Here is a 12883-nt window from a genome sequence, read left to right on the forward strand (position 1 = left end):
AACAATAATACACCTGCCACCTCCAAATACACATGTTGATGTTTATCATTCAAGCAATAGTTTATTTCCCTAGTGAGGAGGCATTAAACAATCTGAGCTAAATTGTTAAGGAAGCGGATGCCCCTCATTACCATCTCCTTTTCCTTTTCTCTGTTCACTGCAGAGGAAACTCCACAGGAAACTGGTGTTCTCATCCTTGGGAACCTAAGAGACATTAATTTGCGTGCTGCCACTAGAAATATCTGTGACACCAGTAATTCATTTCTTTCTTTTCTTTTTTTTTTTAATGTTTACTTAATTTTGAGAGAGCGAGAGAGCGAGAGCGACAGAATCTGAACCAGGCTCCAGGTTCTGAGCTGTCAGCGCAGAGCCAGTCTGGAGAGTCAAGCCCACAAACAGTGAAATCATGAACTGAGCCAGTCAGATGCTTAACCAAGCACCCTGCCCGCGGGTAATTCATTTCTTAACCCCATTCTTTTCCTAACATATGATACTACCAGATACGCTGTTTTCTCTGAAGGAAATTGAAGCAACCAATTTTAATGAATCAATGACAAAATCAGAAATGAGGTACAAGTTCTAACTGATTTCTACCAAACTGATTTTACAGATTACTGAATGCTTTCAACTCAATTTGTAGAACATTAACATGCCGGTAGGCTACTCTTTATTACATCTGCACTGATTGTTGCCTTACCAGGTGTTTATTGGGTTTATACACAAACTAGTTTAATTTAGATGTAATATTTCACCTAATAGCATAATTTAATTAAACCTCTATACACCAGCAAAATATGTATATGAAAAGAATTGTTTTAGCAAAGTTACTGAATGTCTTAAGTATTGCGGATATTGTGGGGAAAACCAACAACTTAAAGAACACATGTGGGAGTAAATTTTTCTTCAGCAATACTACCCAACATCTTTTCAAGGGGAGCTAAACTCAGTTATTGATAAATAAAGTGAAACTGAGAAATCATTAAACAATACAGAATTAGTTTTCATGTTACCTACAAAAAAATAACTCAGAAAGCATTATATGCATCACAAAATATGTTTAAAAAGCCAAAAAAAGGAGTTATAGTAACTGCCCACAACAAGGCAGAGAAATTTTCAAGTTTCCAGCGTTTTGCTATAGAAAAATCACATATTTTAAATTTTGAAAATTTACAAATAATTTATGTCCAGATTAATGTGACATACAAAAATTAGCGTGGACAGACTTAAACAGGAATTTTCCTTTCTCTATGCTTGAAGGAAATAGAATTGAACTTTGAAATACAAATTCTTGGTTATTTAGTAGTATGTCATCTTTAATTCAGCCCATGAAACAATTCAATCTGAGTGCTAAATGAAAAATTCTTTGAGTTCTATTTTGGGGGAAAAAATGTCTTATAGAATTGTTGAAAGTTAGTAACATCAGACATACAGTTTATAATATAGCATTCCCAAATAACAAAATTCCAAATTCAGTAATTACTACATCTTGGAAGAAAACGTGACCTGAATTTTTAACACTAGCACCAAAAACTCCTACACTAAAAGAAAGCTATGAAGAAAATGCTTTAAGCGATATAAATCTAATTGAATTTTTGGCAATATAAGGAAGGTGACATTAAATGGTAATGATTTCTTAGAAAAATTATGTGTCATATGACATCATACTTGTCCTTCATATAACAGACATTATCAATAAATGGAAAGGATAAAATAGACAAGTAAAAATAGTTTATGCAGTAGCTAAACCATGCATTGGTGTTTTAAAAATAATAGTTTGTCTAAACAGAGAATAATGTTATGATTAAGAGTGAAATGACTATGCTGTGAAATTACTAGCTGTCATCTAATAAATTTACTGGATTTATTTTTCAATTTGAAAAAGTCTGTGAAACTACTTATCATAAAAAACATTTAATAAATGCATCAATCTACCAAAAAATATTTTCAAATTATTACTGACTACATGTGCTGAAATAATTGATGACAACATCTTCATTAAGGGTCTACAGTATTAATGAAATTAGTAATAAGGCAATCTTCTTGTTATTCTCTCTGCAGCCTTTTTCTCTGAAAATTTTAATTCATCTTTTCTGGTACTTTTTCTGATGTTCTAAATGAAGTCAGTCGAATTTTTCTACCCAAAGTAAGAGCACACAGCCATTCACAGCTTCAGTGATGAGTGTATCACCATGGAGGTTTGTTCTAAATTCTTCAGACTTACTTTTCCAACAACTTTGTTGAAATTACCCACACCAGTGACTGACAGAAATTCCACATGTCAAAATTAAAATTCAATTTCTTCTCCCCTCAAATTGATTTCTCTTTCTTTATTTAATTAATATATCGCTCCCTTACTAATAGATATAAAACACTGAATCATCCATAAACTACTCTATTGGGCTACCTCTTCTTGCATTAACTAAACATCATTCTCTTAAATTATAAGACCTTGCTTTTCTTTTTGGTTTTTAGATGTTTATTTATTTTGAGAGAGAGAGAAAATGTGCAAATGGGCAGAGGGGCATTGAGACAGAATCCCAAGCAGGCCCATGCTGTCAGTGCAGAGCCCCATGCATGACATCACATATATACATATCTTATACATGAACACATATCTTATTTGCATCCAATACATTATAAATAAGTATACTATATATATGTTACTCTATAAATAATATAAATATAAATATAAATATAAATATAAATATAAATATAAATATAAATATAAATATAAATATAAATATCTTACTCTATAAAAGGGAATAGAACTCTTTAAAAAAAATCCAAAGCAGTAACAAAATTGTAGCTTTACTGATATCTATCTGAGTTTGCCATTAACCTCAGTAGCACCAGAAACTCAAAGATTATAGTCCTCTTTCCCTGAAATAAAACTTATAATCTTTGTGATTATTCCAAACCCATCTTGATGAACATTTATAGTACTTGTATAGTGTTAAGAGCCAGGATGTTAAAGTCATAATTAGCTGGGTTTCTATACTGGCTTCACCACTTACCTTCACCACTTTGAACTTCAGTAATTTATTTAATTTTTTTGCCTCTTTGTTCTTATCAATAAAATAAAAATTACTGTAACTTCTACACTTCCACACACACTTAGAACATATTTATTAGATACACCTCAAATGTTCTTCTATTCTTCTACGTACCCCTTTTCTCTGTAGAACTTACCGTCACAACCCATGCAATTAATTATACATTTTTAAACTGCCTGCTTCCTCACGAAGCAAGTTCCATGAAGACAGATACTTTTCTTTCTTTTTTGTTCATTGCTATGGCCTATGATAGTGTTTGACTCACAATAGGCGATCAAAATCTATTTTAATTGTATGCATACATACATAATCATATGATACATGTCTTTCTCTGACCAACTTATTTCACTTAGCATAATACCCTCCTGTTCCAACCACATTGCTACAAATGGCAAGATTTCATTTTTTTAACACTGAGTAGTATTCTATTATATATATATGTATATATATATACATATGTGTGTGTGTATATATATATATATATATATATACCACATCTTCTTTTTTAAGGTTTTGTTTTCTTTTATATATATGAAGTTTTCTTTTCTTTCATATATATACCACATCTTTTTTTTAATTTACTTATTTATCTTGAGATAGAGAAAGTGAGTAAGGGAAGGGCAGAGAGAGAGGGAAAGAGAGAGAATCATAAGCAAGCTCCTCACTGACAGAGCGGAATCTGATGTGGGACTTGAATTCACAAACCATGAGATCATGGCCTGAACTGAAACCAAGAGTTTGATGCTTAACCAACTGAGCCACCCAGGCATCCCTATACCACATCTTCTTCTAAATCCATTAATCAGTTGATGGAAATTTGGGATATTTCCATAATTTGGTTATTGTATTTTAATACTGAAGCATTTTTTTAAACATCTATCAAAGATGCCTTGCCCAGCTGTAACAATAAAGACAAGAATAGTAACTCTGACCAGAGAAAGACATGAATGAAGAGCAGTGTTTAGACCCTATGGATCAAATGACAAGGTAAACTACCAAGACCAGTAGGGCTGCTAGATGAGGGTGAGGGGAATCTAAAATATATAATAGTGATGAGAAGCAATGAGGATAGCTGCATCCAAAGACCAGCTGCTGCACTGGTCAACGTAGAATACTACTTGAATCTTCCTCTTCTAAGTTCATCCAAAAGTAGAGGTCAGCTATAATCCTGGAGAACTTACTCCCAGAGTGTACATGAAGTGGATCAGAGTACTGGCCAGCATGACCCACGGAGGACACTGTAATGGGCTTTCCATATCTCCCTTCAGCAAACTTATTGCCCCACTGTTGAGTGTGTTATCAGAAGACAATCTTCAACTAAAATCCTCTTCAGGGATTTCTTTGACAGTAGACAGCGGCCAGGCCATTGCTGTGCCCTCTTTCCACAGCCCATACTTATTTTTAATTGATGTTGCAATGTAAAGTTTGGGCCATCCAGCCACATATCAGGACGACTCTGAAGAGATATGTAAACTGGAGAACTTCTCATGGAGTTAGTTGAGCTGTTGTTAGGTCTGCAATGTGGCTTGACTTCTTTCTCCTGCTCAATCCTACTTCCTTCCCCATCTTTCTTATACAGGTGTCAATTCCAAGAGAATTTCTTAATAAACTCACTGCAACAAAACTCCATCTCAGAGATGCATTTTAGCCTCTCATTTCTAAGTTTCATCTAGGGCACCTAGACAATGGCAGCATTTTTAACTAGAAAACTTTCTAGTTGTTTTGGTAAACCTTGACTAATCTTAGGCTCTATTATTATCCAGTCAACTTTTATTGTATTGTTCTTTGTGCCTTGCAATCTTGTTGCTTCATCACAGCACATTAGAATTTCTATCTAAAAAACCTGTAAAATTTCTGTAGATTTAAACAATAAACCTTTGAGAACTCTTCTGACTGTACAATTAGTTACGTGATGACACGAAGATTATTTTGATCCAATGCCCCCATTTACTTCAATACTGATTACTTCTCACCAAATCACTATTCTCTAGCTGATATATTTTGACTACATTGTATCTGTTTATCTCACCAATTCTTTTGGAACTTATATTATGTTCATAAAAATTAGTTATCTCCATCCCCTCCATTTTAAAGATGAAGTAACTTAGACAAGAGAGAGGCAGTTGTCTAGCCATATCAGTGATATTGCTTCTCTGTTTTAGATTTCATCTCATACCTGAGTTTTCACTTCATGTTATTTTCCTAGAAACATTACTGATTAAAAGATTTTTGTCTTTGAGGTGCCTGGGTGGCTCAGTTGGTTGAACGTCCGATATTGGCTCAGGTCATGATCTTGCAGTTATATGAGTTCAAGCCCTACACTGGGCTCTGTGCTGACAGCTCAGAGCCTAGAGCTTACTTCAGATACTGTGTCTCCCTCTGTCTCTGCCCCCTCCCCCTCTCAAAAATAAATAAACATTGAAAAAAAAGAGCTTTTTTCCTTTTTCTCTCCTCTATGCCTTACCATGGTGTTGTTCATTAGATTTCAATGTGTTTTTAATCTTGTCAAATACACATGTATATAATATATATAATATAAATAATGCATCTTGATATTAGGTAATTATGAATGTGAAAATAACCCAGTAAATAATAGCTGTCTGCTTTAGGGAAATTGTATAGTGTTCCTAATGTTCTAAAATAGTAAAGTCTGGTATGTGTGGGTGGTTCAGTTGGTTAAGAATCCAACTCTTGATCTCATCTCAGGTCTTAATATCAGAATGTTGATCTCAGGCTTGTGTGAGTTCAAGCCCTGCATGTGGAGCCAACCTTAAAAAAATAGTGAAATATTTTCTTAGGGTATGGATTAGATGTGGACAACTCAACATTTAGACAATAGGGAATACTGGATAAATTAGGACGAGATAGCTGAAGTGAATATGGAAGCTGTATGTTAAGGTTTAGTACCTAAACTTAAATATATTTGTAAAGATAATTAAACACAGATCAAAAGATTTAATCTTTGGTTTATATCAACAGAGGAACTAAGCTCTGATATCTTCCTATAGTAATATTATATAATTTTCTAATTTGTTATTTTCCTCCATTTATTCATCTTTTGCATAAAAAACATTTATTCTCCTTATTCTCTTTTTTTGGTCAAAAAACCTCAATTCCTATTATTTAATCTATTGGATTAATATTTCTCTACTATTCTTTCTGTGATGACAGATCAAACTTATTCATTTATTATTTGAATCTGAGATCTTTAATGACTTGAATGTTTCATTTGCTGATTTTTCAAATAGGAAATTCTTGGTTTTGTTCTCAATTTTGCAAACAAAGAGGCTTGTTTCAATGTTCATATATTTATTGATTTAAAAGGACAATCTTCAGCCAATGTAGGGTGTTTGATAGATAGATGTACTTAAAAAGGAATATATTAATATAAAAAATGAAATGGAACACGCAAGATTTAAAAAACATTCTCGATTAAAAGTCTATGAGCAGCTCAAGCTGTACGTATCTAATAAAATTATAGTAGGAACCAAAGCTATGAGAAAACAGTATATTAAAACTGTGTCCAAGAAAGTGCTATTTAGTAAACAGTGACCTTAACACATTGCATATAGGGAAAAAGAGCTTAAAACTTTTCAAAAACAGACATGCGGAATATTTTATGACTATTAATACTTGTTATGATAAATATATGTAACAGAACTTATCCAAATAAAATAAATCTAGATCTTAAGACTGAATGGCTAGCTTAAATACAATATCATTTTATATTCATAAGTATGGTGTAATTTATATAAGAAAAAGACAAGTATATATTATTGAAAAAATATTTCATGAGTATCAGATGTTTTAAAATTTCAGCCTTGTAATGTTGAGTGAAAAAATAATATTAAAATTTTAAAAAACTATAAAGACTAAAATTTGTGTGAAGAATATAAGTTTTGGGACACCTGGGTGGCTGTCGGGTAAGCTTTTGACTTCAGCTCAGGTCATGTTCTCATGGTTGTGAGTTCGAGTCCTGCATCAAGTGAGCTCTAGCACTGCATTGGGTGAGCTCGAGTCCCACTTGGCACTCTGTACTCTCTTTCTGTCTCTCTTCCCCTCATTGGATTATCTCTTTCTCCCAATCTCTCTCTGCCCCTCCCTCACTCACACACTCTCTCTCGAAAGAGAGAGAAAAAAGAAAGAAAGAAGAAAGAAAGAAAGAAAGAAAGAGTATGATGTTTTCCATAGGCGCACCTGAACAAAGTATATATAAGTCCTCAGAGAGGAGACTTTCCACTCTATGTCAATTATTATTCATTTATTCATATTCACTTCATTTATTTATTTGTAAGCACCTACCAATTACAGGTGTATCAGGCAGCATAACGCAAGTTACAATGCAGCAAGAAAGTATCCAAAAACCTCAGTAGCTGAATAAAACTAAGGTTTATGTATTTCATTTATAAAGCTACATTTATATCTCCTCTGTGGGTTGGCAGGAGGATTTTGCTCATAAAATTCAGCCAAGAATTTAAGGCATGCCAAGATTTCCAATCATCACCCCTGATTTAAAAAGAGCTCGGAAGCCTATCAGTACCAATTAAGCACAATTTTTCCAGTGAGTCACTGACAATGATCGTATCAGAGGCCACTGCAGCTTTTACCCCTTGTTTTCTGGACTCATAATTTTTCCTATTAGGAACAGTACCACACAAGTATCTTTGATTCAGTGTATATACTATATGACATCCTGGAGGATGGCACTTCATTCTTGCAAGACGCCTGCAGGTTGGCACATCAGCTCTACGTCCCTTAGGCCATTCTAGTACTCTTTTAGGAAAGCACTGCTTCCAGACAGTGCAATATATGAAATGCAGGGTGCCTGGTCAATTTCCATATTAATTATTCATAAATTGATCTAATTGTTAGCCACAATCCCAATCAATATCCAAGCCACAAATGGGAGTAAATATTTACCAAACATATGTCAGGTAAATACTTGTACTCAGAATATATAAAAAACCATTAAAATTCAATATTAAGAAGACAACTCCACAAAATATGCACAATATGTGCATAGACACTTTGTAAAGAATGTCTAAGAATGGTCAATAAGAACATGAAAAGATGACCAACATCATTAGTCACTTAGAAATGCTACTTATATCCACAACACAATACCAGTATGCAATCCCTGGAAAGGTTACGATACAAATGATTTAGTACCAAATGTTGGCTAAGAGGTAGAGCAATTAGAACTCTGACACAGTGCCAGAAATGCAAACTTTGTAGTTGCCTTGAAAAGCAGTTGAATCATTTCTTATAAACATGAGCTTTAACATATGACACAAACATCCCACTCCTATGGTATTTACCCAAGAATAAAAGAATATATAGGAGCCCCAAAAAACTCCTACATGAATGTTCACAGTACCATGGTTTCTAATATCCTCAAGCTGAAAACAGTGCCAACGTACATCAACAGGAGAATGGCTAAGCAAATTGAAGTATACTCATACAATGAGAAGGACGATTACAGCATTCTTCAATATAGCAAAAATGTGAAAATAATTCAGTGTGTCCATGAACGATGGACTCTGTCACTGCTCTAGTCATACAAAGGAGCTTTACTCAACAATAAAAGTAAATGAAATACAAGTGAATATATCCACATGGCTGAAACTTAAAAGTACAGAGTGAAGGGAAAAGGTTAATTGTAGAAGAATATAATGTTATGGTATTGTGTAAAAATTAAAATGATGAAACAATATCTTATAGAATCATATGAATATGCTAAACTTAATTTTTCTAAACGAAGTGATGAAATGTTAATAAAAAATTCAGTAGTTAACCCTGAGGAGAAAGAAAGGGAAGGAGAAGCTATAGAAGAGAGGCATAAATAGTTTTTCAAATATATTAGCAAACTCTTATTTCTTAAAATAGATGGATATGTGGGTATTCACTTGTACCCTCTTCATTTAAACTGAGTGTGTGCTTAATATGTACATAATATTGATGTGTACTGATATGTTTGTATATATGTAGTTTATTATTAATGTTTAATATATTTCAATTTTTTAAAGATTACAAATCAAAAATGAGGCTCTTACTTGGCTTTAAAAAGACTGTGTTTTACAATGGATTTCTCTAATCTCAAAGTCCATGTTTTAAACCACCATCTGACATAGCCTCCAATCCAATTTTCATTAACTAGGACGGCAATTTACATGTGCAGTTTCTAAGTGAAAATAGATGGAAGGAAATCAGAAATAATGATGAAAGAAGAGGCCAATAGGGTAAGATGAAACTGCCTTGAGATTTATGTGAAGAATGTAAAATAATGCTTCAATTTAGTACCTTAATACAGCAAGCAAATTCTTTTATCAAGCAAATATAGAAAACAATTAAATGTGGAAGATGCAAGTAAAATTTTACTATTATAGATTAAATTGGTCAATGTAAACTTATTATAACTTCTTCCTGTTAATTTGTTTTATATTTCTTTTTTTTAAATGCTATCTATATTCCTTTACTTTGCCTTATTTTTCATCATTCTCATTTTTTTCCATGGCATCTTACCTGCTCATTCCTCATAGGAAACATTAAGGAATATCTGTTTTTCATATTACAATAAAAATTATCCAAAAAAGTAAAAAATAAAAATGATCATGCATGAAAAATATTGAACTGCAATACACATAGCGAGGTTTGAGTGTCTTACCAACTAGACAAAGCAGTCACTAGGCTTCCTTAATTTATCTCCTGACTCCATCATGTAAGCATACATGAACTTTGACCTTCCTGTGTCTCAGTTTCTTCATGTGTGAAGTGATATCAAGAAGGTGTACTTTTAAGATTATTGGAAAAATTAAATGAGATGATGCTTATAAAAATGTTAGAACAGGGCAAGGCACATAAAAAATTTGATAAATATTATCTCTTATTGTCCAACCAATCTCTGTGTATATAATAATGTGGCATATTGTATGCAAGGTTGTTTGTACACTAATTAGGTGAGATTTCAGTAGTCAGGTATTACAAACGTATGAATTCATGAGATGGATATGATGAGGATACAAAATGATTTCTAACATGGATATTAACAAAAGCCTTCACTGGTACTGAGACAACATGGAAGTGTAGCCAGTGGAACAATTGCCTCCTAGAAAAAGAGTCCTAGTCTTTGGGACAGAGAAAGACTCTTGTTTGTTAGGTAAATTCTATGATTTCATTCTTCCAGGGAGTTTGAGAAATGGGAAGAATGAAATAAACATTTTTAAGTCAGAATCATTATGTCCAAACTAAATTAAAAAAATACAGCTGACAAACTGAAGTGTGAGAATCATAGAAAATCTGGAATTCTATAAATGTTGAAATTTTAGTTAGAATGTTTATACGTTTTCTCTAGTAAAATTTGCTGGAGTAGTTTCAGGGGATTAAGAGATTTAGGGAAAAAGAAAGGAAAGAAGGAGGTGAGGAAGGGAGGGAGGGAGGAAGGAAGGAAGAGGGATGGAGGGAAAGGAAAAATGTTGTAAAGTAAGGTTGCTGTAGGGCTTACAAACTATCTTTAAAACTGAGAGCTACCACACAAATAAATATTGGAATTCTCTTTTAATTCTCTTTTTCTGTCAAAAAGTTTCTAAATACAATTTTCTGAAAAACTAGAGATACTTGAGGTCATGGATTGTATTTTTGCTTCTTTGTTATTGTCAGTGATATTTTTAGTCTTCCAGTATTATTTCCATCTCAATCTCTAATGCTGTAATATTTTAGTGAGCTATGTATGCCTTCTTACAGTGAAAAATGTTAACATGGAATTTCATTTGGTGTGACTAAGGAGCAGAGATAGAAAACTTATTCCTAAAAATTACTTACTCCATAAAACTTGTTTTTAAGGACTCGTCTGGTAATTAAAATACCTGAATCATCTGGTTCTATTGAATGTGTTTTCTCAATTTTTAGGTATATTCTCTTGGTTCCTCATATGTTTTTCTATTTTTAAATTGTATTACAGAAATTGTGTAAAAATGACCTGGGAAGCCTGTAGCTTAATACTTTGTCTCACCGTAAATGTTTATTTCCAGAGATGTCAAAAACTTTGCATTGTGAGGTGGTTAAGATGCGATGGTTATCATACAGTTTCAAATTAGAATAAGTTGAGCCAGAAGTACATCATCATTTTAATGGTATTGAATTTATCTCTGACTATAACAGTACTGCAAATCTCAAACCATATATTTTTTTCATTATTCCAGTTGGCAGAAAGTTGGCAGCAATATCAGCTATCTTTGGTTCATTTTTAGATTCTACTCCAGGAGAGTCCTAGAACCCAATTACCACGAGAGTATACAGAAATACATGGTTTATGTATGTTCCCAATCCCTATATTTCTGTTGCTTTCTTACAAAACTCTGAGGGAAAGAAGACTAGGATAATAAATTTCTTAACTAAACTGTTTTTCTTTTTTTTTTTTTTTAATTTTTTTTTTTAACGTTTATTTTTGAGACAGAGAGAGACAGAGCATGAACGGGGAGGGTCAGAGAGAGAGGGAGACACAGAATCTGAAACAGGCTCTGGGCTCCGAGTGGTCAGCACAGGGCCTGATGCGGGGCTCGAACTCACGGACCGCGAGATCGTGACTGAGCCGAAGTCGGCCGCTTAACTGACTGAGCCACCCAGGCGCCCCAAACTGTTTTACTTTTTAATGGTACTCTTATAGACTCTGATTCATCCCACCAATTCTAAGTGTTCTCCAAGGCTGGCTGTTTTCTCCACCTACCCATATCTATAAATCTATCTCCTTGTTGAGAAGCTCTGAACACTACGCTCATACATAAACATCTTATTTTACTCTAAAGTGTAATTTTATAATCTCCCTTGCATCTAATTCTCTGCACAAGGTCCACATAATAACATATTAAATTAATTTAATAACATATGTAGCTAATCTCATATATCCAAAATATTATTTTACCCCATAATCAATATAAAATTATTGAGTTAGGGTACATTAATTTTTGTATTAAGTCTTTAAATCTGGTATGTAGAGCACATCTCAATGTACATGCTAAATTTGCAAAAGTGATGCTTAGTCTACATGTATTTTATAAAATTTGTAGTTGAAAAGTAGATTTACATAGTGAAATCATCCCAAACATAATTAAAAATTTGTGAATAATCAATTGAAGTGTCTATTTTTCTAACTTACTTATAATTATAAATAAATAAAATTTAAAAATTTAGATATTTAGTTTCACTAGCCATATTTCAAGTGCTCAGTTGCCACATGTGGTTAATGGCGTCCATGGTAGTGAGCACAACTCCAGTCATTCCCCTTGTCTTGAATTTTCTTTTGTCCAAACTCATTCTTCCACCATTCTTACATTTTTGAAATCTCTGCCCAAACTTCACCATTTAAATAATCTAACGGGGTATCTGGGTGGCCCAATTGGTTAAGTGTCTGACTCTTGATTTCGGCTCAGGTCATCCTGTCACGGTTTGTGAATTTGAGCCATGTGTTAGGCTCCATGCTGACCGTAAGGAGACTTCTTGGGATCCTCTCCCTCTCTCTGCTCCCCCCACCCCTGCTCAGGCTCTCTCTGTCTCTGTCTCGCAAAGTAAGTAAATAAACTTAAAAAAAAAAAATCTAACTTCTCTACCGTATTTAATTCAGCTCATTAATTCCCACCCACACAGACATTCCTCATCTTTCTTGCCTTTCTCTACATTATTTTTATTTCTTATCAGTTTCATCTCCAAATATACTATGTTGAAAATATGTGTATTTATTATATTTTATAGTCTCCTTGCTTTTTACTAATATGTAGTTTTTACAAGGACATTAGTCTTTATTTTATTGTGTGATATTTCACAAGTAGCTAAAAGAA

General features: G+C 33.3%; 1 pseudogene; it reads left to right on the top strand.

Annotated features, from left to right (window-relative positions):
* LOC125149872 (proteasome subunit alpha type-7-like) overlaps nucleotides 1–7812 on the top strand; it is a 40855-nt pseudogene extending 33043 nt beyond the window's left edge.
* The last annotated feature ends 5071 nt before the right edge of the window (nucleotides 7813–12883 follow it).

The sequence above is a fragment of the Prionailurus viverrinus genome, chromosome D4 (genome assembly GCF_022837055.1).
Source record: "Prionailurus viverrinus isolate Anna chromosome D4, UM_Priviv_1.0, whole genome shotgun sequence".
NCBI lineage: Eukaryota > Metazoa > Chordata > Mammalia > Carnivora > Felidae > Prionailurus > Prionailurus viverrinus.